Source organism: Heterocephalus glaber, unplaced genomic scaffold, assembly GCF_053883595.1.
Source record: "Heterocephalus glaber isolate CG9 unplaced genomic scaffold, H.glaber_assembly_v1.0 deba00000331, whole genome shotgun sequence".
In the NCBI taxonomy this organism is placed as follows: domain Eukaryota; kingdom Metazoa; phylum Chordata; class Mammalia; order Rodentia; family Bathyergidae; genus Heterocephalus; species Heterocephalus glaber.
Genome location: NW_028258142.1, coordinates 20714914 through 20742085, shown reverse-complemented (window position 1 = coordinate 20742085; position 27172 = coordinate 20714914). Strand labels below are relative to the sequence as shown.

General features: G+C 33.5%; 1 pseudogene; it reads right to left on the bottom strand.

Annotated features, from left to right (window-relative positions):
* Positions 1–3512: 3512 nt before the first annotated feature.
* On the bottom strand, positions 3513–25489 carry LOC110344635 (small ribosomal subunit protein mS31 pseudogene; annotated as a pseudogene).
* Positions 25490–27172: the final 1683 nt, after the last annotated feature.

Sequence of the window (27172 nt, the reverse complement as noted above, 5' to 3'; positions counted from 1 at the left end):
AAAAAAAGAACTTTATTATGATGATCTAGCTGACCTAGAAATGAAGCATCATCTTGTCCTAAAGGGCCATCTTCCCTGGAGGCTGATTTAGAGGTGGTTCATATGGAAGATGGGTAATTACAGGCTGGTGGGTGCCTTCTCTTACATGGAGGTATGTGTGGCCAGATGAGGCACATCTGATCCTAATTACCTAGTCATCATGCTTTTTGGTTCTACAACCCTCAAGAGCAAAGATCACACTATTGCCTCAGGTTATTCTTGCCATTCACTGATCAGTTTGCCTATGTGCAGTTTCTGACACATTACACAAAGGACAGACTAAAGACAGAACCTTACCTCACGGTTCTTGCTAATCACCAAACTCACAGTAATGAAAGAAAACACAAGAGCCAGATAAGGTTAAGATCTGCTCTCACTGCTTTGCTTCAGATCCATAAAACAGGACAAGTGTGGCTAACTAACTAATGCCTCCCCCAAAGTGCCTAATATGAAGAATAAGCTGGAATGCTTCTTACAGATACAAACATTCAAACAAAGCCAGATCTACTAAATCAGAACCTCCAGGAGAAGGTTCGGAGACTCTCCATTTGGGATAATTACCTATTGTGACAACCTGAATAAGAAACATCCAGCTGATTGGCTTAGCACGGTTCTGGGTTTGACTTAGTGGATTTACTAAAGATGGAAGACTCGTTCTGGGTATGAGTGGCACCAGCCAATAGGCTTGTCACCTGAATGGAATAAACAAAGGGAAAGAAGAAGGAAGGCTTGCTTCTGTCCCTTCAGAGGATCTCCAGTCTTTGCCTTCTCCTTAGATGTCAGTCTTCTGGCTTCTAGTGCAGACTCTTCAGCTTCAGCATGAGATATGGACTCATATAGGGCTTTACAGTGAGCCCCAGGCCTTTGGCTTTTGACTGGATTCTCCAGATCTCCAGCAGGCAGACATCCCTTTTGAACTCTTTCACACCTAACTGTGCAGGCAGCCGTTGTAAGCCAATCTTGTAAATCTTTATATATAGATTTTATATTAAATCTGTTTCTCTAGTGAAAAACAAACAGATCTGAGGATCAGTGGAATAGACCAGAAGATACAGAAACAACCCCCAAAACACTCAGCCACCCTATCTTTGAGAAAAGGGCCAAACACGTTCAATGGAAGAAAGATAGCCTCTTTAATAAATGGTGTTGGGAAAACTGGCTTTCCACATAGTGAAGATTAAACCTAGACCCTTATCTCTCACTATGCACTAAACTAAAATTGAAATTGATGAAAGATGTAAATGTTAAAATAGAAACACTAAATCTTCTGGAAAAAGAATAGACAAAACTCTTGCAGACATAGGTGTAAGCAAACACTTATGAACAAAACCCAGATTACACAGGAAATTGCAAAGAATCAACAACTGGGATCATATCATATTAAAAAGCTTTTGCACAGTGAAAGAAACTATCAACAGAGTAAAGAGACAATCCATAGCGTGGGAAAAAATCTTTTGACAGCTGTTCCTCAGACAAAGGACTAATATCTAGAACATAAAATGAATTCAAAAAATTCAGACCCCCCCCAAATTTAAAGACCTAATCAAAAAATGAGCATTTAAAATGAATAGACACTTCTCAGATGAAGAATTACAAACAGTAAATAGATATATTAAAAATGTTCAACATCACTGGTCATTCAAAAAATGCAAATTAAAAGAATGCTGAGATTCCATCTCATTCCAAACAGAATGGCTATAAAGAAATTAACCAATAACAAATGCTGGTGAGGATGTGGGGAAAAAGAAACCTTTCTTTACTGTTGGTGGAGGTGCAGATTGGTGCAACCACTGTGGAAATCAATGTGGAGATTCCTCAAAAAACTAAAACTAGAGGTTCCATTGGACGCAGCTGTTTCCCTTCTAGTTATCTTCCCAAAAGAATTAAAAGCATCATACCACAGCAATATAGGCACACCCGTGTTTATAGCAGCACAATTTATAATAGCTAAATCTTGGAAAAAGCCCATATATCCATCAGTAGATGAAATGGATAAAGAAAATATGGTATTTACACAAAATGGAATACTACTCTGCCACAAAGAAGGATAAACCTGAGTCATTTGAAGGAAAATGTATGCATTATAAGACTATATTGTTAAGTAAAATAAATCAGATCTACAAGCTTAAAATCACATGGTTTCTCTTATATGAGAAAAGGAAAATATAAATAAAGAGCAAAATAAAGGAAGTAGCGGGATATAGCTCTTTCCAAAGGAAGGAGATCAAGAGATGGAGGGAAGGAGAGGAAAGAAAGGGAAAGGATGTGTTATGCGTATGTACCACCTCTCCACAAGGAATGTAATCATTATGTAATGCAAAGATGTACTAATAAAACAATGAAAACTGAAAAAAAAGGGAAGGGGAACAAATGGGACACAGAAAATAATGCATGTAACCCAGGATATCTATGAACTCCAAGAAGACTGCTTATGCATTTTTCAGCAGAAAGTTATAAAACTCTATTTTTGGAAGCATCCACAATCAGAAAGGAAATGCAACAAAGCATGTGAGAAAAGGAAGGTAGGATGACGATATCTGGAAGGTGAGTTACAGGAAGGGAGGAATCTTTTAGATAGTAAAAAGTACGTAACCAATCGGGAATATGAAAAAAAGGAAGTTTGCTTTTAGTATGCATTTGGTGGAAGTCAGTTGATTAATATCTTCTACATTCTCTAAATAGTTCTCTAAAAGAAGTCAGTAAGGTACTTTAGGAAAGAACAGGAAATTTCTAGATAAGGAAGATCTAATCTTGACAAATAAAAAAAATGCTTCAAGGCCTAGTGTGACCAGGACAGGACTCAGCAGAGGAGCAAAGTGACATGTGTTCAGAAAATGTAAATTTCAGAAGCCAGGTACGAAATATTTTTATCATCTTGCAAAGGCAAGAGATTTAAAAGGCCTAGAACTCCACCAAAGGAGGCTCAAACAATGAAGGAGGAGAGGCTATGCAGAGTTTCTATATTTTAATATTTTACTTTAGTAAATATAAAACTACTCTTTAAGCTACGAAAATTAAAAGCAAGCCAACCCAGCCAACACTTATTCTTCCTGTATATAAACAGTAGAAAGAAACACACTTTATCTCCACACAAAGGTACTGTAAAAAAACACACAAAAAGAAAACATAATATATCCTGAAGATAATAAATAATGCTAGAAATTGGGGTAATATATGCCCCAATTGCATGAAAATTACATTTTAATACTCTCAAGGAACTAAAATGTTTATAGTACAAAACTCAACAACATAAAGAAAACAAAACAAAGATTGAATAATTATAAGAAGAGATGATAAAATGATAGAAGGAACTAAGAAACTTATGGAAAGAAATATAAAAATGTAAAACCATTTAAGGAATGAAGGCCAAATTTGGGGGATTTTTTTGTTTTTATAACCTAAAAACTAGTAAAATTATTTTATTTCATTATAATACCTGTCTCCAATAATCTGAAATAAAAACTTCCAAGGTCTTAGTTGAACTGTACATTACTTTCTTTTAAAATGTCCCTTTTTTCTTTAAAATAAGTTATAAACCACTCTATGTGCTCACTTTCCTGTTTAATACTCAAATACATGTTTTTGGAATGGCCACAAATCACCAGCTCCATGCTGTGGTGAATTGGTTCTTGTTCTGGGAAATCTTCCAGGTATAGATCCAAAAATCTATGTTCATGAAATTCTGCCCATCACCACGAAAACCCGCTTCATTGTTAATTGGGAACTCCCACAGTTGCTCTTCTTTTGTCCACAGTATCATATCTTCAAACCCATTCTGAAAGGATGATTCATTTACTGTGGCTGTTTTTGCAAATTCCACATCCCAAAGAGAAAGTGATGTCTCTGTGGTACTTCTTCAGTGAATCCCTTAATGTCAAAAATATTATATCATCTGTCCAAGAAAATTTTCAAATCTTTCATCAAACATTAAACTGAATCGGATGCCCTGGTTTTGATGCTGTGGCAGATCTAACTGTAGCAGATCTGGTAACTTTTATACCTGATATGATGTCACTGAAATGGTTTTCTCTCCATCTTTCTGGGCCCTGGAGTGGTCCTCATGCTGCTGGGGCCACCTGAGCAGCTCTGATTTGGTCATCTGGTTGTCAAAAGGGAGAGAAGCTGCAACAGTAGATGCAGCTACCACCAATGCAGGACCCAGGGGCTCATTTCCCTCTTTGGAACATCTTCTGTAGCTCTTCAGACCTTGCCAATTGTAGCCTCTGCACTGTGCTTAATTCAACTTTCATGTCTTTAATAATGTTGAATAAGTCCCTTTTCACATTCTCTTTATGGTGTCTTGGCTCTTTGAAGGCTTGTTGGAAGCTCACCAGTTGGTGAGCTCATCATTTTTACAATAGATCACGCTGCTGATGCCAAAATATATTTGGAGATTTTTTTTGTTTTGAATTCTGGAAGAAGCAGCAAGTGGTTAAAATTCCAGCTTCAGATCCCTCTGTAATTCCAAAGGGTAAAGGGAGGTGGGAGAGGGGGGTGAAAAGGTAGAAATGCCACGACCATTGAGAATATCACGACCCTTGAGAACATCCCCAAATTTTTAATAGAAATGGGGGTAATCAGAGTAAGGTGTATGGAGGTTAAAAATGAGAGAGTCAAATCAATTTTAAATAAAGGGATAAATGTGATGTGAATAAAAAAATAGAGAAAACATTGAAAATTAGGGAAATTTGTGAAAAGGAGATCAAACATATAGATAATTAAGATCCTAAGATCCCTAAAGAGGAAAATAGTTAAATTAACAAAGCTTTTCCGGAAATTTAGAAAAATTTTTTGAATTGGAAAAATGCTCCAGAAAAATTTACCCAGAATAGTTATCACAGATAAATCCACAAAATTATTGGACCCTTAAGCCAAATAACTTGTGGCTTCCTAGACAAGTAAAAACAATATCTCAGACTGAAAAAAAAATCTCAGACTGGATTTGCCTTGGTTTAAATCTATTGTTCTATCTAATTATTAATAGTATTCATTTTTATTCTCAAAAGCTTCATAGTTCACAAATTAAGTTGCCAATGTATTTTTATCCAACAGAACACCAAGTTGTTATCAATGTCTTGACTAAAACAGAAGCCAGAATCCAGTTAAGAACATTTACAGTGTATTCTACAGAGAAAATGAACCAAAGAATTTACATCTTGACAAAATGTCCTTCAAATATAAAGGTGTTCTTGTTTTGAACGAAGCGGTCCAGGAAATATTTTTCATATGAACCTTTTCTTTAAAGAACTACTAAAGAATTAGTTCCCATCAACACAAGGATAATTGAAGAAAGTGTAGCAAATGTACTAGCTCTAAGCATTAAATATATTTACTTGTACAACTGAGAAAAAAAGCTATTTAGCTTTAGATTTAAGACAAAAATAAAGGTGGAAATAAGGAAGACAGAACATGAAAACTATGTGCTCTGATGATGAAAATATAGTACTGTACTATAACAATTTAAAGGAATGAGAGGACAAAGTAGAGAGAAGAATAAATTTAAAGTTAAATAAAGTGGTTGTCTATTAAGTAATACCAGGGATGTTAAAGGAACAGATGATGGATTAAGTTTCAGAAATTTAAGAACACAGTATAAAAGTAGCATGTAACTGCATATACCTGCACATGCCTGCACATGCCTGTCATCTCAGCTACTCTGGTGGCTGAGGGAGAAAGATTACAGGTTTGAGGCCAGCCTGAGAAACTTAGTGAGACTCTGTCTCAAAATTAAATAAAAAGGGCTGGGTATGTAGCTCAGTGATAGACCACTGCCTAGCATGTGTGAACCCTGGGTTCAATCCTCAATCCCATAAAATAAAGTATGAAATTAAAAGCTAGGTGATGAGAAATGGAAGAAGTACAATAGGATATAAACTAATTTTATTATGCTGATAGAATAAGATGCTAGATATAAAAGGTATCAAAATGTTTAAATATAAAAGGAATTACATATTTTAAACAGAAACAAAGGACAGAAATAAATTTTTTCTTGAACAATATAAGTTAATTTATTTCACACAGAAAAATATAACAATCTTAGTGATAAAAACTCGTCTATTCTTTTTAGAGTAAATACATACTTTAAAAACTCAGAAAGTTTAAGGATGATGAGGTAAACAAAAGTGAACTAAAATACACAACAATAAAAGTAGATACTGCAACTTTTATATCAGACAAAGCAGAATTCAAGATTCAAAGGCATTAAAGCTACAAATATGGGCACTTCAGGAAGCTAAATGAAGGTACTCATGATAACACTACAAGAATTTTCAGCATGTAAGCACCAAATAGCATGTAGAAAATTTTATAAAAGAAAAATTATCATTGATACTAGGAGGGTTCAAATACATTTTAAAAAAACATTTTGCCTGTCTAACCAAGACAAATCAAGTTGGAAAAAAATAATAAAAAATATAGAAAGACTTGAACAACATTAAACATAGTCAATGAGAATGATCTTTTATATACCAAACTTTGTGCTTTTAAATTGTAGAGAATGCTTTCCTTTCAAGTGTGACTAGAAAGCAAAATAAAAATTTAAATTAAATTAAGGATATATATATATATATTAAAGCTAAAAGGAAAATGCTATCTATAACTAACAAATATTTTAAAGACACAAACCTTTTTAAACACATGAAGTCAAGAGGGAAATAACGATTGAAATTACAGAAACTATAGTGAAAGCAATACATATCAGAATCTATGTAAGAACTAAACCAAGTCCTATGGGAAATTTTTAAACATAAGAATGAAAATATATACATATGAGCATTTAGCTGAAAGGCTTAGAAAATAAAAAGTAATACAAACATACCAAAGATGGACAAAGGGTAAACCTAATATGGATAATAACTAAAAAATAACATAAATCTGAAACTAAGAGGAGGAAAAAAGGTAATAGTATAAATCATCTACATATTTACCTTTAATCATAGAGTTTTTTAGATAATGTTTAGTATTCCTCAATGAAAGAAAGAGAAGAACAGCGTTTTTCTTGAGTCAAGAGATTAAGTAGCAAAGAATATGTTCCTAAACAATGAATATGGGAAGTACAGAGGTCAAGAGAAGCAGTCTATCTGTATGTCTATTACCTTAATTTGTTTCCAAATTCACAGACTATTTTTATCAAATATTTCTAACAAAAGCTAATAAACATAGTCAAATATTAGTAGGGCCCTCAGTATATAAGGTTCAGCAAGCAGGAACTATCTGTGATTTTGTTCACCACAAGGTTTCTATCACCCAGAATCTGTCATGTAGATTTTATTAAATGAATATAAAGCTTTCTTACAAATCAATATGGACAGTACCCAAATAGAAAAATTAATAGAAGACATGGTGTAAAAAATAATTCCAGGTGGCCAATAAATATATTTAATTTTCAATTTTACTAATAATATGACTTAAATCTATAGTTACTTATCACTTTTGCATGCCAATCCAGAAATATTTTATAATAATGCATGCATAACTCTCATACACACCCAATTTATCTTAAAATTGGTAAAACCAAAAGAAGCAAGGACTAGCAAGAATTTCTAAATATTAACAGTTTTGGTAAAATAGCTATATTCCTGGAAATCATTCCTAACAAAATAATCTGTTATGTTACAAGAGGTGAGTTATATAGCCCCAATTAATAAAATGAAAATTGGCATCAATCTAAATAGCTAACATAATGGTAAAACAAATGATGAACACCCATATGTGTGAATATTATTTAATATTTAAAACTGTCATTTCAAAACACATATAATAAAATGGAAATGTTTATGATATAACAAAAGAAAAAACAAGATACAATGTACTTGACAAACACCAATTTTGTGTTTATATGTGTTTGTATGTGAGAAAATGGGCAAGAGAAAATTATAATAATGCATAATGTATTTTAAAATGTTAATAATAGTATTCTTGGACCATTGAATTACAAATTATGTTTATTTTCTACATTTTTATGACTTTTCCAAGTTGTCTATAAGGAAATTCTGTATTCGGAATTAAAAAATTAAACATCCACAATGAGAGCTAAATACTTCAGAACTTTTCACTAAACAACTCGTTAAAAAAGTCAGTAAGATTCCTAGTTTTCAATCAGGTATATAAAAAGCTAGAAAGACTCTGTTCTCACTAAGTTTTTTGCATTTCCAGACTTAAGGTAGGAAACAAAATATGCAAGGCAAAAGTTTATGACTTTTCTTGACTCACCAGAGGGGGACACAGGTAAACCTACCAATCCAAGTCTCAGGACATTCAGGAGTCTTCTAGGAAAGAAAGTACATGAACACTTACTTATCTGAAGTAGATGTTACCAAACAGCAAAAAAGAATTCAGCTGCAACTGTTGCTGAATCAGTAAAGACAAGCAGAGTGCAGAATTTGTGAAGCACACGAGAGCTTATTTGTAGAGTAATTTTTATAGACTCTAAAGAATATATTGAAAGAAAAATGAACTTGAATACCTGAAATAATTTTGAAAAAAAGAGAAAATTGGAGGACTCGCCTTACCTAATTTCAAGTGTTAGCATAAAGCTACATTTATCAAGGCAGCATGTTATGGGGGAAAATAGATCAATCTTAACAGAATACAGTCCATAAATGGAACTACAGAAATAAAGCCAACTAATTTTTGAAAGAAATTCTGCTTCCAACATGTATAAGATAACACTTTAAAAGTTAACCAACAACACCTCACTGTTTCATTCCTGTTGTTTACTGTCATAAGAACCTATTTAATTCCCTCACAGTAAATAATGGTATTTTAATGCCTCTGCCAATCCCACTGATAAACATTTATTATCAACTCATTTGGATCACAATTTTTATTATAGTCTGAAAACAAAATTATACATATGGTTTGTTCTTATCTCCAATGCAATAAAGATTTTATCCTATAAATAAGGCATACTTCGTATTTTCAATATAATTATCAATAAATAATAAAATGTAAAAGAATCAGTAAGAATATGGAAGTACTGAATAAAATAAATGGGAAAACACAAAAATTTGAATTGTCAAATAAGATTACAGTGAATCAAAGAACTTGTTCAATATCAGACTTTACCAAAAGTTTCTAGGATACAATTGCTAGACAATAAATAAACTGGGAAAAAAGGTCCATAACTGTCATTGCATCCATTGCATCCCCTCAGATCCTTCCTCATGCAGCACATGTGTTTCAGCACAGCTAAACATTAGAAATCTCTGACTAAGGTCCTTGGCCTTGTTACTTAAGCAGAAAAGACCCACCACAATCTTTAAATGAGTTGAGTTTATAACAAGACAGTCACATATCTTACGCAACATGTTTCAAGCAGCCATGACCATAAATCCATTGAGTCTGAGTTTCTTTGTCATAAAAAAAATTACTAGACCAGGAATATTCTACTAAAAGTTTCTGATAGATAAAGACTATCCCAATTTAATGGCATTAATTTGTTAGCTAGAATGTCTATCATTAGTACCAAGTCATCTGTCTTTTTTTTCAAGGAATAATTCTCCAAAATAAAAAAAATGGGTTGATTACCTGCTGCTTACCTATTTTTCTCAACCATCTTCTTATAATTAACATTTAAAAACACTATCCAACAATTGTAAAATACACATTTTTCAAAGCATGCAGGCCATCAGTTGGATATAGGAAAGTTCTTGTGGTAGCTCTAAATGTGGTTTCAGATAAGAAAAAAGCTTTGAACAAGTACCTAAGAAAGGATATACAAACAATTTAAACCCAAAATAGAACAAATAAATGATAAAGGAAGAGGATAGAATTCAATTTAGAAAAACACATTAAATAACATTAATAAAATCAAATATTTGTTCTTGAACAATATGATAAACCTAACAAGACTAGAAAAGAAAACACAAATTAGAGATTCAAGAACTAAAAAGAAGCAATTATTTTAGACACTACAGATAGAAAGGAGATAAGAAATGTTAAGACTTTATGCTAATATACTGTGTTCAACTACATAGAGGAAGTAGATAATTTTTTAACATCATTTGAGATAAACTTCAAACAGTCCCATATTTTAAAAAAATAAATGTATTATCAAATATCTCCTTACAAAGAAAACTCCAGCCCAGATGTCTTGACTAGTGAATTTCAGAAAATAGAATAAATAATAATAATTATGTTAAATAGAAAATAAAGTATTTAAGAAAATAGAGGAGGAAAGAACACCCCTCAGTGTAATCCTAATAACAAAACCTCATGACACATTTTAAAAATTAATATTGAAAACAACATTCTTTATTAAGGTAGACACAGAATTCACATTAAAATATTAGCAATTGAATCCAGTGGTATTGTAAATAAAATATATCAATGCCCATGTGTAGTTGATTCCAAAAATTCAAAAGGTTGAGTTGACATTTAAATAACTAATCAATGCAATTTTCCCTATTACAAATAAACTAAGAAAATTATCTCAATATATGCAGAAAAAACTTGACAAAAATTAAATTCATTTATTATAAAAATTCTTAACAATCAGGAATATGCAGAAATTCTTCAATTTGCTGAAAGGCATCTAAAGAAACCATGGCTAGCTAGTATCTAATCTATGAAATATGAAACACATTTTATGATATGGAACTGGGCAAAAATGTCAGATTTAACCCCTTCAATTTCACATTGCAAAGTGAATGTCCTAATGTAACAAGGCAAGTAATAAAGGACAAAAGTATTAAGTAATTTATTTTAATATATATAAAAATTCTAAAAGAGTAACCAGGTATAGTGGTCCTTACTAATTAAGAACCTGAGGGAAGACAGTCACTTGCTTGAACTGAGGAGTTCAAGGTCAGCCTGGGGAACATCACAAGATCTTGTCTCTGAAAACTAAACTAAACTAAAAATAAATAAATAAATAAATCCTGTATTTTTTAAAGTAAACTTTAAAAAAAGGAATCTACAAGGTAACTATCTAACAAATGAACACATAGAGATACAAAACAAAAGGTCACATTCAAAACTCAATTGTTTTTCTTATTAGAAAATAAGAATTGAAAAATAAAACTGAAAGCTTTCCATTTATAAAACTATTTTATAATATATTTGAGGTACAGTTTAATGAAACTAAGCACAGAATGTATTGCCTTAAAACTGCAAAATATTATTGAGGAAAAACTTTTCAAAGACAAATAAATCATAGTTTGCCATTTTTTTAGATAAGGCAATATTGTTAAGATGTACTTCTCAATTTGAGTTACAGATACAATGTAATCTTTATAATTTCAGCAGAATTTTTATAGATATAAACAAACTTAACTCACAGTTTATATGAACACAAGACACATGAACTAACTAAACAATCTTGAAGAGAAAGCACAAAATGAGATTCAAATGAATTGACCTCAAGATCTATGAAAAAGCTACAATAGCCAACACATGTATGACCAGCATAAGCATAGACCAATATGCGTATGATCAGAATAAGGATAAAATATAATATAGAAGTAGATGTACACTTGTATGGTTGATTTTTGCAAACATCACAAAGCAATTCAATTGGGAAAGAAATGTATGTTCAACAAATGGTATTGAAAATTTAAACTCACTCCTTATGATACAAAAATTTAATTTAAGATGGATTACAGTCTCAAACCTAAAATTTAACATTTTTAAGCTTCTGGAGGGAGAGTAGAATACATTTGCAACCTTGGATTTGATGAATCTTTAAAAATAAATTTAAAGTCAAAATTTAAAACTTTTTTGAGAAATTAAACAAGCAAATTGCAAGCTGGAAGAAAAAGAATGACAATTCCTATATCTGATTATTGCCTTTTGTCCAGAATATATAAAGGACTACTATAATTCAATAATGAAAGAATATAAAATTAGTTTTTAAACATAGGCAAAAGACTTTCAGAAAGGAAGATATAAAAATAGTTAATAAGCAAATAATATAATTTATTAGTTATTATAAAAAGCAAATTAAAATTACAATGAGATACTACTGCATATACTCGTGAATGATTTTTTTTAAGTTACAAATAACAAGTGATGACAAAGTTGTGGCACAGTTTAAACTGTCACATATTATTGGTAACGATGTATGATAAAACCAGTTTCCCTATTACCCAAAAATTCTACATGTAAAGACTTATGTAATAGTAATTAAAACACATATCCACAACAATTATTTTACAAGCATATTCATAACAAATTTATTCATAAAAACTCAAACCAAAACAAACTCAAATATCTAACCATAGGAGAATGCATTAACAGTTATGTTATATTCAGGCAATACAATAAAAAATAAATAAACAACTGTGAATGAACTTCACAAATGTAATACTTTGAGTGAAGAAAGCCAGTCACAGAAGAGACTATATTTCCTTTTATATGATGTCCTAGAAGAGGCAAAAGTAATCTATGGTTTAAAAAAATCAGAAAGAAAGTGATTGCTTCTGGGAAAGAGACTGACACAGAATGGGATAGTCTCTTTTTAAGTAGGGATGTTGGTGCACTTATAAAAATTTATTGAATTGTGCATTTCAATGCATGTTCATTTAACCTAAATATTATAAACAGATATTTAATTCTAGTTTGTAGTTTTGCTTTTATCTTTACAGTAGGATGGGCTAGCAATTTTGAAACTGCATTAAATGTACACTAGTATGAGCAAAGTGTAACTATACAGAGAATAATCTCAGCTATATTTCTTTATGAAAGCTAAATCAGAGAAAGAAATTACAAATAGAGAAAGACAAGAGTGTACTGCAGTGCTGGATTTGAATTGGAGGTACCTGTGTAAATATAGATATAGACACAAATATAAACAAACATATATGTGTATGTGTGCTCATGCATATATGCTTATATAGATATGAATGTATTATATATGTATATAGTGTGTGTCTATCACTATGTGTGCATGTGTATACCTATACACATATATTTCTTAAACAACCTTATGACAGTTCCTAGCAGCAAGGAATCAGCAGCAGCAATGAATGTACCTGGCACACAAATTTTAGTTTCTAAAATCCATTCTGCGCTAAGCCAAAGCAGTGATTTTGGAGGAAAAAGCCTAGAATATCTTTCTGCACATAAAGTAATAAAGTGCTCAAGGGATGCTGGCAACATATAAAAAGGATACAGGAGACAGTTTAAAATAGATCTCATTGACCAAATTTTACACAATTTCAACATTAAAATAAATATGGAATTAAATGATTTATGCCAATTCAATAAAATAAAAATGCAAAGTTCATTTAGGTATCAAAAATGTCAAGGTTAAAAAAGACAAAGAAAGAATAAGGAACACTTATAAACTAAAGTGACATGACAAAAAAGGAAATTCATGATCTTGGATTGTATGCTAGAAGAGAGGAATGAGAAACAGCTATAAAGGATATTCCTGGGACAAGTGTTCATATTCAAATTATTCAGATACGATTTGAATATGAACTATGGATTATGTAACATGATTATATTATTATTAAATTTCCTGACTTTGACCATCATACTGTGGTTATATAAGAAAATGTCTTTGCTTGTAAGAAATAGCATAATATAGTATTTAGATAAATAGGTACAATGTATCCAAATTACCCTCAAATGGTTCTGAGAAAGAAGCAGAAATATATTGATCAGAGATATACCCATAAATATATGGATCAAATGTATACTGTATATGTGTGTGTGTATATATATATATATATATATATATCAGTCCTAATTATTCATGTAACTCCACATTTGTGAATTTTCCTATTCCTAGGATTTATTTGTTATCCAAAATCAATACAGTGCTTTGGTGATCATTTGCAGACAGAGCAGTCAAAAATTGGAGAGAATTGCCCATTCTCAGCTAAGGTCAAACAAGAACATGCTCTTCTTTCTTATTTAGTCTTCCATACTATAAGCAAGTATCCTTTTGGTAATCTATTTACTGACATATTTGCCATGTTTTTGTGCTTTTCTTCAGCAATCTTAATATTTAAAACTGTTCCCACTTGCTGTGCATAAGTGCTTCTAGTGATAGCAAAGGAAAACAAGCTATGATGTGCCTTAAGGAGAAAATACATGCCTTAAATATGCTTCCTTTGGGCATGAGTTATAGTGCTGTTGATTGGTTGTAAGTTTAGTGTTAATGAATCAACTTTATATATTAAATAAGGAGCCTTAAAACAGAGACTCACATAAACCAAAATCTGAGGTCATGGATTTAATTTCCAGCACTGCACACACACACACACACACACACACCAATGTCTTGTATTGACAGATTGAATTTTAAAAGTCTTATGATCAGAGATTCATGGGAAATTAATCTATATCTACCAGAAGCCACTTTTTCAATGTTCATGGAAATTATAGAACATAACAATGAGTATGACAATCAACTGTATATGTGTAAACAGAAACATACACATACACATATGCCAAATGGAGCAAAAATGAACTGCTGCTGACTCCTCCAGGCAACAGGTCTTTAGGAATTCCTCTTCCTAACTTGCACCTGTTTCTGCTTTGCGTGTTTCAAATGTTATAAAAACAATATTTGAGCAGAATAGAACATGATTAATAAATTAATACAAGATGCTTTTGCTTGCAAGAAATACAAATTGGTATTTTTTCGTCTGTAAATCGGAAGTCCTCTGGGAATCCAAAATACCTATGTAGTAGTCTCTGGACATTTGGAGAAAAATACTAGTTTGATAAAAGCCAAGCACCAGAAGAAATAGGCTGTTCGTGGAAGGAAGACAAAGTAACAAAAAGACACAAAAGAACAGCACTGATTTTTTTGAGGAGCGGGTGGCTCTTGAGCCTCAGCAAATACCCAGCCTGGACAGCATACAGTAAATATCAGGGTAGAATATGCTGTGCTAGAGACTTACTAGAGAAAGGCTACAGTGAGAAGGGTAGGCACCTTAACAGGCAGTTCCAGGAAACAAGCCCAGGGCACTGCAAAGAAATACAGCTGATCTAGTGTGTTTGGCATGGTGGGTGGCAAGAAAGTTTTACCCTACTGAAGTAAGCAGGCGTAGCTTGGAGAAGCTCAAATAGGATGAACCGTCTCTCTCTGCTCCTTCCTCCTATCATTTCTGAGTGATTACAAATAGGCTGTGGGTTTTACTATTAACTAAAATATGATCCTTATATTATGGAGCCATTAGATTCTACCACTGATTTCTAATATTAATGGATCTGGGAACTTAGTGCTTTTAGTTACAATTTTAACATTCAAGTTTATATTTTTAGCATGAAATAGCTATCCTTAAGAAGTCTTGTTTTCAATATGACACATATACATATATATAGTATCTATGATGTTAAATATCTTTAAAAATGGAATGTAAATGATGATATTGTTTTATTCTTTGTTTTCATTTTAATACACATAACTCAGAATTTTACTCATAGTTATTTCCTCATCCAATTTGTTCTTGTAGAAAAATTAATGAAATGTAATAAAAATAAAATAATAAAGTTAGTATGTCAACTTATTTATTTAAATGAAAGATTATGATTTCCTTGAATCCATAACATTAATGCTGGTACTGAATAAAAACATAGGGCTTAGAACTCAATTTACTCCAACAGATATTCACTGAAAATTAAGAGGTGCTAGGCTAGATGGGCCATCTTAAGGACTTCTTAAAACATCACACAGATACACACAAACCCACACAATTATCAAGGATACCACACATGACAGAGATTGTAGTGAAGATTGGGAGAGTATTAACAGAATATTTACTGACTAGTTACCATGCATTTAGCACTGTACTAGCTCATTTCATCTTTACCAAAACCTCATGATGTTGTATTTCACAAATAGGTTTTGAGGCTCAGAGAAGTGAAATAACCTGCTCATAGTTGCACAGCAAGTACAGACCTAAGACTTAAACGCTCATCTATTTCTGATACCTGTGGATATGTTTGTTTAAACTCTTAAAAGAGATATGCTATAAAAATATAAATGGAAGAGTTACTGATTCTAATTAGGAAATTTAAGAAAGGTTTTCCAAAACAAGGGGCATGAGGGACTTGTAGTTAAAAATTATTATGACTTAACCAGGTGATAAAAGAGGAGAACTGCTCTTCAGGTGAGTAAGGTGTATGTGCAAAAAGTCACTAAGATGTGCAAGAGCAAGAGAGGTTCAGAGATGAGTGAGCACCGAACTTTGTGAGGAGTTGGAAGGTTGGTGGGTGAGCATCGTGCAGAGTGAAATGGGATATGAGTGAGTAGCAATAATAAGAATGGAACATGGAACATGGATATTGCAGCTGAGATTGTGTCTTTTGGGAATCTGGGTAGCATCTTAACTCTACGGAGCCACCACTACTTAAAAGAAAGATTTGTTTTATTATCTGTTGTTTCGTTTTTGTAAGAATCTTTTTGGTTTATGTCTTACACTCTGAGTAACTACTTTGAAGATAATGATACACAATATAACTATTGTTATTCTTATTATTTGTTTATGAAATTTTGTTTTATTTTTAATAAAATAAAAAAGAACATTAAAAATAAGGAGGCTGATGATTTTCCAGTTCTATTTTCCTTGGACAACTGAACACAGCAAGGATCAGTGGGACAATAGCCCAGGCAAGTAATGATTGGAATTTTGGAATATCAGTGACTGGGGATATTAACTATGTATTCCTGAATTCGACTTGCCAGTATGGATTTGGTAGACTGAAGATAATTCAAAGTTGATTCTGAGGCTTCTGGCTTCAGTGATATTATTCATTAAAGTAGGAAACACAAAATGAAAAACAGGTTTGTGGAGCAAGATAACACACTTAAATGACTAATTTACAACCAATTATTACATGAAGACATTATTGTTACCTGATTTTAATGGCAAAAAGAGAAGATAATTGGACACAAGAGGAAGAAAAGAAAATTATGCTTTTGCAGGCTGTGATACATATAAGCCCTTGGGAAATTTTCAAAACTCCATAATAAAATGTTTTATACCTAAAGGTTAAAACGTGTTTTTCAACTACACAATTATTTAGCCAAAATTGTTTTACTTTTTGTTTGGTTTTTTTCCACTTCATGCTGGTAAAACTGTTGGCAATTAATTAATGTCTTTTGAAGTTACAGCCTTCAGAACAGCTAGAAAACACAGCAGGAAATATTTTGAGACAAAACATTAACGCCAAGATGTTAATGCGCTCCTGATCTCAAACCCATAACTGTTTGGGATACCTGAAGTTTTCCTACTAAGAAGTTTTCATTTTTGAAGATACTCCTAAAACTATCTCCTCTGATCTTGAGTTAATTGTCCGTTTTCGGAAGTTTTTCCTTGGTAAGGAGCGCTGCAGGTGACAGGAGCAGAGGCTTTCAATCGGGGTTAACACGCCAGAGTCCGGTAAGCAGCACTGCACTGTATTTGTAGGTGTCCCGATACCCTCTCATTCGAGACCTTACCAACGGGGAGAAAGTTAAAAGCCAAACGAAACTTAACACGGTAAAAATGACATAAAATTACTATTCTGAATCGGTCTTATACTTTCTTCATGCTGTCATTATTTAACCAAGAGAGATACTGGATAGTGTTTGGAGCAGTGCATTACTGCTCTGACTGACAAAGAGCAGCTTCCTGAAATTCTGTCTTCCTGAAGCTTCAAGAAATCTCCCCAGCATTGTGAGGCAGTGCCCTGTGCAGCTTTCCTGTGTACTGTGTAGAGCTGTACTTGTTATTCCTTACAAATTGACTCTTCAACATTAGAGATATCTCATAGATTCAGTGTCATATGAGTTTTCAACCTACATTTGTTTCAATTTGGCTCTTAATTATATTGCTTTCAGGAGTAACTGTCATTTATTAGTTAGGTGAACCTGGTCTAGCTGCAATAATTTCTCTTAGTTCCTTCATTTTACATATATTTTAATAGCATTGATTTCAAAGGATTATCAAAAAATTAAACTATTCAATATATAGAAAGCCTTTCAAATACTGTCTGGTATTCATGATAAGTGTGCAATACTTCTTAACTATTATTTTCACTCTATTTATAGACAATAACTAGATATTAACATTACTAATAGGCATGACTCTGTATTGGAAAAATAGGAGAATTGGGAGGAAATATGACAAGAGTGATAATGAGATGATGATATCTAGAATATAAAAATAACAAGACCATCTTGGGCCGGGGATTTAGCTTAGTGGTTCTACCACCTGCCTCAAGCCTAGATGCCTAGAAGCATCAAGGTCCCTAGTTCAATCCCCGGTACCAAAAAAAGACAAAAACAAAAAACCATCTTATAGTTATCATTTATCTGATTCTTTAAAATTCTTAACATATTAAGTCATTTGGTTCTATAACTTTATAAGGTATATATTGCTGTTGGCATCACTATTTTACACATGAGGAAATTAGATAAAGGCAACTTAGAAAGCTTGCTTAATGTTATAAAGCCACTAAGTGGCATAGTTGGGGTTAACCCTGGTGGTCTACAAATAGATATTGTGCTTTAAACATTTTGTAATATTTTCATTCATTGGATTCCAGAATAAATGTTTACTTGTGTTTTATTAGTCAAATTTTAAATATTGCTGCTTTTGTTGTTAATCCTCATCCTTTAAAACAAATTTCAGCTCAGAAGAACAATTGGCAAAAAAGCAAAATAGTACAGTCACACTAATGCCTTCTGTAGCATCTATGAGCACTGAGTGGGCATAGAAGCAGGTCTCCTTCAGCAGCATCACTGATATCAGGCGGTTTGCGTGTGCTGCACACAAAACTGAGCTGTTAGGTCTGACTTTGAGTGATATGATCAGTGGCTAAACAGTCATGAAAACCCTTAAAACTTTCCAACAAGAAGTAAAACTGTGGAGAAATAAGATGTAACTGTGGGAGAAAATGCAATATACACAACAGAGCAGTAGGGTGGTTGGATGGGAGACATCAAAGAAAAAGAAACAACTTTTTTGCAAAACCCCCAAAAGGTCTAAAGTTTTAAAGATAATACATGTAGAGTATTATTTAGGGTGTAAGAAAAGGTAATATAGTGTAAGGGGGCAAACTATGCCCCACTGGGCCAAATATTGCTTCATACTTGTTTTTGTATAGACCAGGGAGATAAGAATGATCTTTTTTTGGGGGGGGGGGGACTGTTGAAAAACACAAAACGAAGAAGAATATAAGAATATATTACATGAAAAATATATAAAATTCAAATTTCAGTTTCCATAAGTAACATTTATTGAGACATAGTCATGACCATTTGTTTATAGTATATCATCTATGTCTGCTTCTCACTACAATTGCTGAGTTGAGTGGTCTCAACAAACATAAACCCATAATATATCCTAGTTTGCCCTTCACAAAAAATTTTGTCAACCCCTGGAATAGTACAACTGAAATGAATTGGATTCTGTTTTTTAAATATTTTTAAGTGTGATGAAAAAAGTTGCTACATTTCTCTCTCTTCGGTCTCCTCATATGTAAGATTAGAGAGTCGACACAGGTCACAGCCGTTCCCAACCTTACTCCTTGAGGATTCTGAGGCTGGCTGGGAGCTGATGAGAGCAAAAGAGAAAGATCAGTTGGGAAGATCGAGATCCTATCTATAATTTGCCTTCTTCAAACATAACCATCTTGTATCTAATTCTGAAGAACATTTTGAATAACAGACTATTGTTGCCAAAATAAAAACGAGATTTGTACATCACTGGAAGAGCCTCTGTGATTCAGAGTGGGCCTAGTTCTGCGCTCCAGCTTTTCTACCCTGTCTCCATTTCCTTCCTAGATGAAGCTCTTTGGGTTTTCACATGTCAAGTTCTATCTTGAATCAGAGAGGCAGGTTCACTTTCTGCAGTCTTCAGTATTTTTTTAATGTTCATACAGTAATGGTACAACCTTGTTCTCTAAAAAAAAGAAAAAGAAAAAGAAACCGAGCATAAGCCCTTGTCTAATATACCCTGGCTTTAAATTTTCTAAATGCATCAGCGAGAAACAGTGGATAGCTCCTCAGGCAGAAAGAGAAGGGCAAGAGACTAAAGACTTGAATTAGCCTCTGAATTTCAATCCCTTTATGCAAGAAAGAAAGGATACTGATTGAGCTTTCTCAAAAGTGAAATATTCCACCTATATGGTTGGGGGAGGGGAATATGTGCTTGATATTGAAAATCTTTTTTTTTTTTTACATTTCATTGATCTTCTGATCAACCATCAAGTCGCTGGGTGTTTGCTTCCATTCTATAACAATAGCCTTACTCAAATTCCAGTTGTTTCTAAAGAATATTAAAGAATAAAGCACAATTCATCCTTTGGCTCTTTGTAGATGGATATTCTTATGAATAACAAAAGATTTAGGAGATAACGTCTTTTTCCTGGTAGTGATTTTGCATTAGCAACTCTATCCATGCTATATTTCAATCTGATTTTCACTTAGAGATGGTAAAAATACAACTTTATGATTCAAAGAGAAATACTTAACTTGGCTTATAAAAAATGTATAGAACTCCCCCAACATCAAACAACTCTTTTAATACTACAGCTTGGTGGGCTAACGATAAATGAAATAAAAACATACTCAAAACATACCTGAATTTAATAATTAAAGCATAAAAAGACTCCAGGCCAAAAGTATCACAATCTTGCAAAGCTGAGAAAGTTATTAGAAGCATTTTGTGACACATTTCACAAAAGGACTCTTTTTTCTCTTGGAATTGTTCCCTGGGTGAATGTGGAGGTTCCTGAATGTGGAGATAACACACAATATTCTCGATGCCATGGTTTTAAATTGAAATCACCTGCTATACTTCCTTTTCCACCTGCTCATGTGCTTTTGCTCTGAGCTGTTAAACACTGACCAGGGCAGAAGCAGGTGCATTGCACTGGGGTGTGAAATTATCCTTAAGCATATTTGGTAAAGGAGTTAAGTTTATTTATTGTCATCACCAAAGTAATTGCAAGGACAGTGCAGAAACAGAATAGACCTGGGCAAAATTAGAATTCTTTGTTTCTTTCTTTGTAAATATATATTCTGCAGTAGTATATACAATGAATTTTTTAACAAAAATTTTTATCAAAGATAGAGCATTAAGAAAGTTTAAAATATACTTCAATTTTATCTCCTCTCTTACCCCACTTTCTAGCCTTTTATTCTGAAATTTGACTATGAAGTCTCATTTATCCATACTTCAGAAAATGGCATTATGGTCATTAAAATTGTCCCATAACTTAAAAGAAAATGAAAGGCAGATGTGTAGTTTGTAACCAATGGTTGAAGCTACTATCAATCATTTCTGCTAGGAGCCAGAGTTCAGTGTTTCATTGAAAGTGCAAGTTTGGGGTTGATCTAAAGTTCAACATGAAATTTATTGATTAGCAATTTCAATGGATTAGCCCCTTGAATTAAAATTTTGCTTATAACAAAACAAAAATAACTTTAGAGAAAGGAACTTATTTGTCTCAGAGTTGAGAAAGATTCTTTTTATTCCTTTAGTGAGAATTTACTGTTCAGTAACACGCTCAAAAGGCACAAGTAGGAAGAAACCCAGACTGAGAAAGGCACCTTCAGGCTGACCCCGTCTCAATTCCTTGTTTTTTTTTCTCATCTATGATAATTATAACTCCCCTGGTATTCTTGAATCATAAAATGTTTAACCTGTTTTCATATTGTGCTTCATTTTTCTCTTGACACCTTTACTTTAAATACATGTAAATATATGTAAAATGACCATCTCAAGGCTCAGAGCAGTAACTCCTCGTGCTTGACTCCCTACCCCACAATAGACTCTAGTTAAAAGCATGATTAGTTCCTTCCTAGATGAAACAAAGGCCCTGCAATGTTAAGTAACAACTTAGGTGACCCAAAATAGACTTCATAGCTGTGCAGTTTCTTCTGAAACAGAGTCTGTTACACAAGATCTTGAGAACACGCAGAGAGGCTTCAGAGTTCTCTGTGACTTTTTTATTGCAACTACTTCAAAATGCTGGAAATTTTGCATTGTTTCTATATATCTGATCAGTTTACTTATGTTTGAATTTTGAGGATTATCTTTAAAGTTAATTGCACCATACAATCACATTATGTATCACCTGGATGATAGTGTTAAAAAATATTCTTCAGAGACAGGATCCACATTATTCCCTCCTTCTCCATTTACAGGTCATTACTTGCAGAGTACCCAGATTTTTAAAAATTAGTAGAAATTTCCTAAGCAAATCCTCCAATGATTTCCCACTACCATTCAAAGAAAATCCAAACTCCTTACTTTGCTTTATGACCCTCTCTATGACCTAACCCAGACCTGCTTTTCTAGCTTGCTTTTTCACTTCCCTTCTCCTGACCCTGCTTCCCCACCTCCGTCAGAAAGCTCCATGAGAGGAGGCTCCTCAGCTGGACTGTTTCTTTCCAATACTTCTAACAGTGCCTTAGAAAATAGAGCAAGCACTCAAAACACAAATACTTCTGAATCAATGGATGCCTATATTGGTGTTCAGAAATGCTATCCTATGTGGTAACAACTTAGAGTAAAAAAAAAAAAAACAACAATAAAAATAGGCAGGTCTTATAAGTAAATGATGTGAGATACCAAGGAAAGGCCAAATTATGGCATGTGACATTGACTGGATAGAAGTTTCTTAGGAATTTAGATAGAAAGGGGTAGGAAATGTATGTAGGTCTTCCCACACAACCAGTGGAATGACATGCTAAAGAAAGATTCTTCCACAGCCACGGTGCAAACATTGCTTTAATTCCTCAAAATAGCACATTAGTCATATTGAATTAAAATTGCTAATTTGAATGTGTTTTTATACTTTCATCTGAATTCCATTTGAATTCTAATTATGTTAAAGTATAATTGTACATTTTTTATAAATTTATGCATTTATACAAATTATATATTTTATGGATTTTTATATTATACATAAATTATGATTTATTTATAAATTTTAGATGTATAAATTACATAAGCATAATGAGCTCCCACATGGTTTCTTATAACATAAACTAACACTGTGTACAAATAAACAGATCCATGATTGCTCAGCTCTGAGAAATACTGCTTTAGTCTATGCTGTCTTTCACTTTATGCCCGTAAAATATCACTTAAAATTAATTCATTTTAATTAATTAGTAAATATGAATTGTGATTGAAGTATATGCTTATAAATAAATTGTTTGACAGGAAGGATTTTTGTGTGTCATAAGGATTTAAACCTTTAACTTTAAATCATCCTAGTAATTTATGATAAATATACCAGGAGGGCAAAAGTTTTCACAGTGGATTAAATCACCAGTTCTCAAAGAATAATGCACATCATATTTCTCAAGAACCTAAAAAATGGAGAAACTTAGGCTCATCCCAGACCTATACACCAGGAACTGTATGGGTGGAGTCCAACACATATCTCACCCCCAGAAGATTCTGATATTTCCTCACCAAGTTGAGATCACTGGATTAGATAATGAATCACCATATTAAGAATTTCACCACACAATAGCAAAATAGGTTTCCCCTCAAAGGCTTTCTTTATACTGGAGTTTTTGTTATAATTTATAAAATAATGTTGTCCTTCAATATATATCTTGTTCTCTTCCTCTTCCTCTTTTCCTTCTCATCCTCTTCTTTTTTTGGGGGGGGGGCATTAAAGATCAATGCCAGTCAAACAATCAAAATATCTCTGGGATAAAGAGACTGTGTTTACAAGATTCCAGATCCAGCAAGTAAACTCAATTATCTACTTCAATTAGACATTTAAAACAGAACAGAAAGCCACTCATTCCACCTGTTTGCCTCTGCCAAAATTCTGAGGAGAGTAAGCTTTACACAGAATTCCAAATAATGTTCAAATTGAGGTCTGAAAAGTATGCCAAAAGCTATTGTGGGGTTTAGAAATCTGCATAGCAATCTCGTGTTCTGGCTACCCTACTGTCATCCTTTTTACTGATTATGGCCTCTGGAACTCTAAAGTCTGTGAATTGCATGCAACAGACATTATTAAAGCCAGGAAAGTTCCAAAGAGAATGATTTTCACTAAACTTACAAATTCATTTGTCTTACATTTATCTGTGAAAGACATGGAAAAGCAATTTCCCCAAGAAAGATCAAAGAAAGGCCAATTATCTCTTTTAAAACCACCATTTAAAATAATAAATTATTTCTCTATAAACATATTTCCTCATTGGCCTCTGAGCAAGTTCTTGTATTGTTTAACAGAGTCTGTTCTCTAAAGAAAGATTCCATGTGACCCAACAAGCACTCCAGGAGGCCAAAACAATGGGTCATGTGTCTCAGAGTTTGGGTCTTTCAGCTGCAGGGGCCTTGGCACCAAGGAAAGCATTTCACACCAGGTCTCCTGACAAAAATTATCAACTGGGAGAGAAAAGTGGCTCCTGTTGAGCCCAGAGTCACAACACAGCTAGGAATATGCAACAGCCTCCCAAGGAAGATACATGTATTGAGAAGTCATTGCAGAAGGGAAGAAATAGATGAGAAGAAAGGAAAATTAGATCCAAAAACCATGCACAATTTCTGCGAAGAACACTCATATTGTGTGAGAGGAGACTCATTGTAACCTGTTTAACTCCAAGAGAAGTCCTTTGTCTTCTAAGTCTATGGAGAATTTATGAATACAAATGTTAGAAAACAACCCTCACACTTATCTTTTCTGATCTGGCAGTGGTTGAAAAATTGTGTTTGCTTATTTATTGAAACTGTGGTTAATATGTTTATCCTTGCTAGGCTCACTCTTTCCTTTCTCCATCTCTAGAACCAGTTTATCCAAGAGCTATAAATTCATTTCAGAATTTATGAATTCAAAACCTCTTGTAAATTCAAAAGGTTTTCTTTGGGCCAAAATCCGTAAGCAGTTCAATAGTGGTAGAAAACTTATATTCTTTTCTAAGAAAAAATAAATTATAATCATCAAAATAATTACCAGATATATTTGTAGTAGATAAGACACAGATCAGGGCTAACATCTGAGAAGTAAAAACAAAACACTCAGTCATGCCTTAAAGGGCCAACATGATGCACATTTTAAGGAAAAAAATATTGGAAATTTCTACCTTTTTATGATCCAAATATAAACTCAGTGAAGAATGCTTTCTAAACATCTTAAAACCTGAAGACTTTTCTTTGGTAGTTATTTTAAAGTGACCAACCCAGAGCCAGTCCCCAAAGAAACTTGAAAACATGCACTAAGAGAAGCAGCATTATTCACAGAACAGAAAAGTTTGGAGGCTAGACAGTTCTAATTTCAAATCCAAATTCTAATAATTTCTTGGTTGTATATCTTTGGGTAAGCAATAGTATCTCTTAAGTTCTATAAACTACAACTGATGTTTATTCATGAATAGTAAACACTTACTTTGTCCCATTTTCAAGTTCTTAACCAACTGGAAGGAACAGCAAGGAGGCAAGTGTAGGTGGGGGTGATGGGTACGGGGAGAGTCAGTGAGGTCAAGCAGAACCAGGTCAAGTGGGGCCTTCGGGCCACAGTGAGCTTCAACTTGCATCCTGTATAAGAGAGACGCCTTTGGGGGAGTCCCATCAAGAGAATTCCTCTGCCTGCTCCCCAAAAGGACAAGGAAACCAGTTAGGAGGCTGCTACAATAACCTAGGTGAACGGTGATGCCATTACGAATGAGAATACAAGTGTGGACTAGTGAAAAGTGGTCACTGGATATTCTTTGAAGATAGAGCCAGTAAAATTTGTTGATGGATTCAATAATGGGTTGTAGAGGACCACGCCATTGATTATGCCCAAAGTAGGCTCTATCTAAGTGGTACAAGCTGCACAGAGTAAACACCACAATTGGCTTATTTTAAAAGTGAGTCTGTCATGCACATCCCTCTGTGCAAAAGGAATTTAGTCCACTTTCAAGAGTTGCCAAAGCCCTAACATTTTCAGCATTTCTGAAAAATCCAAGTAAATTCTCCTGTGAGATTTAAGGAAAACACTTAGCATTAAGTCCCTGTACAAGTGAAAAGAAAGTTAAACACTTCCAACATACAATTGCACAAGACAAACATTTCTATTTAGGAGGATAGAAAGGAATGGGATCAAAACAAGTCCAAAATCCAGAAGGGCAAACATTAAAACTCATAATTCCATACACAGCATCTGGTACAATCTGTGTAAGATGTGAACTCCAGAATTAAAAACATCATACCTCAGTGATACATGCACACTCATGTTTATAGCAGTACAGTTTGTAACTGCTAAATCTTGGAAACAGCTCAAATGCCCATCAACTGGTGATGGGATAACGAAGATGTGGGGATTTTTTAAAATAAAATGGAGTATTACTCAACCATAAAGAATAAGAAACTAGAGACATTTATAGCTAAATAGATGCACATTGAGGCCATACTCTTCAGTGAAATAAATAGGACACATATGTGTAAATACCGAATAGTTTCTCTGGTGTGAGAAACTGAAAGAGTAAATGAGGACCAAAATGTATAATAGATAATGTGAAATAGGAAGAATAGGTCCAAAGGGGAAAGGGAAGGAAGGGAAAGTCAAGGAGTAAAGGAAAGGAAAGAAGGTAAAGGAAAAAATATGAGAAAAGGAAAAAAATGAATCAAGGTCTTTGTAAATAGGGAGGGGTGGAGAGGTTGAAGGGAGGGCAGGGGAAGGGGGAAAAAATAAGAACCAAGATAAATTATGTACAGGTACAAATTCTCAATGATGAATGTCATCATACTGTATACCTAAGATGTACCAATAAACTTTATGAATTATAAAAAAAAGAAGTGAGTCTGACCAAAGCATGTGAGAAAACACACAGCCAAGGTCAGAGTGACTCTTAACGAAATTCCATTCTCAGCCCAATACAAAAATGCTCTGTCTCTTCTTTTACAAGCCTTGTCTGTGTCAGCAATGTATCCCTAACAACCACAGGTAGCCCCTTTATATAGCCCCTTATCGCAACTTAACAATGATTGTGACCTCAATAAATATTGATGATTCTTGCTGTTCAGGGCCTTTGCTTGTTCAAGCCTTTGTTTTCTCAAGCACTGGTCATCCTAGTTTCCTGTCTCTGTCTCTTTAATGCTGTCTGTAAGTCTTTCTTCTCATCATTTCTTCTTGCTATGCATTGTGGCACTGAGCAGGAGATAAGATCCACTGCAGGGGTCTCTGGTAATGGATGTGAGAGAAAAAGAGAAGCCAGAGATAACATCAAGATAGTTGG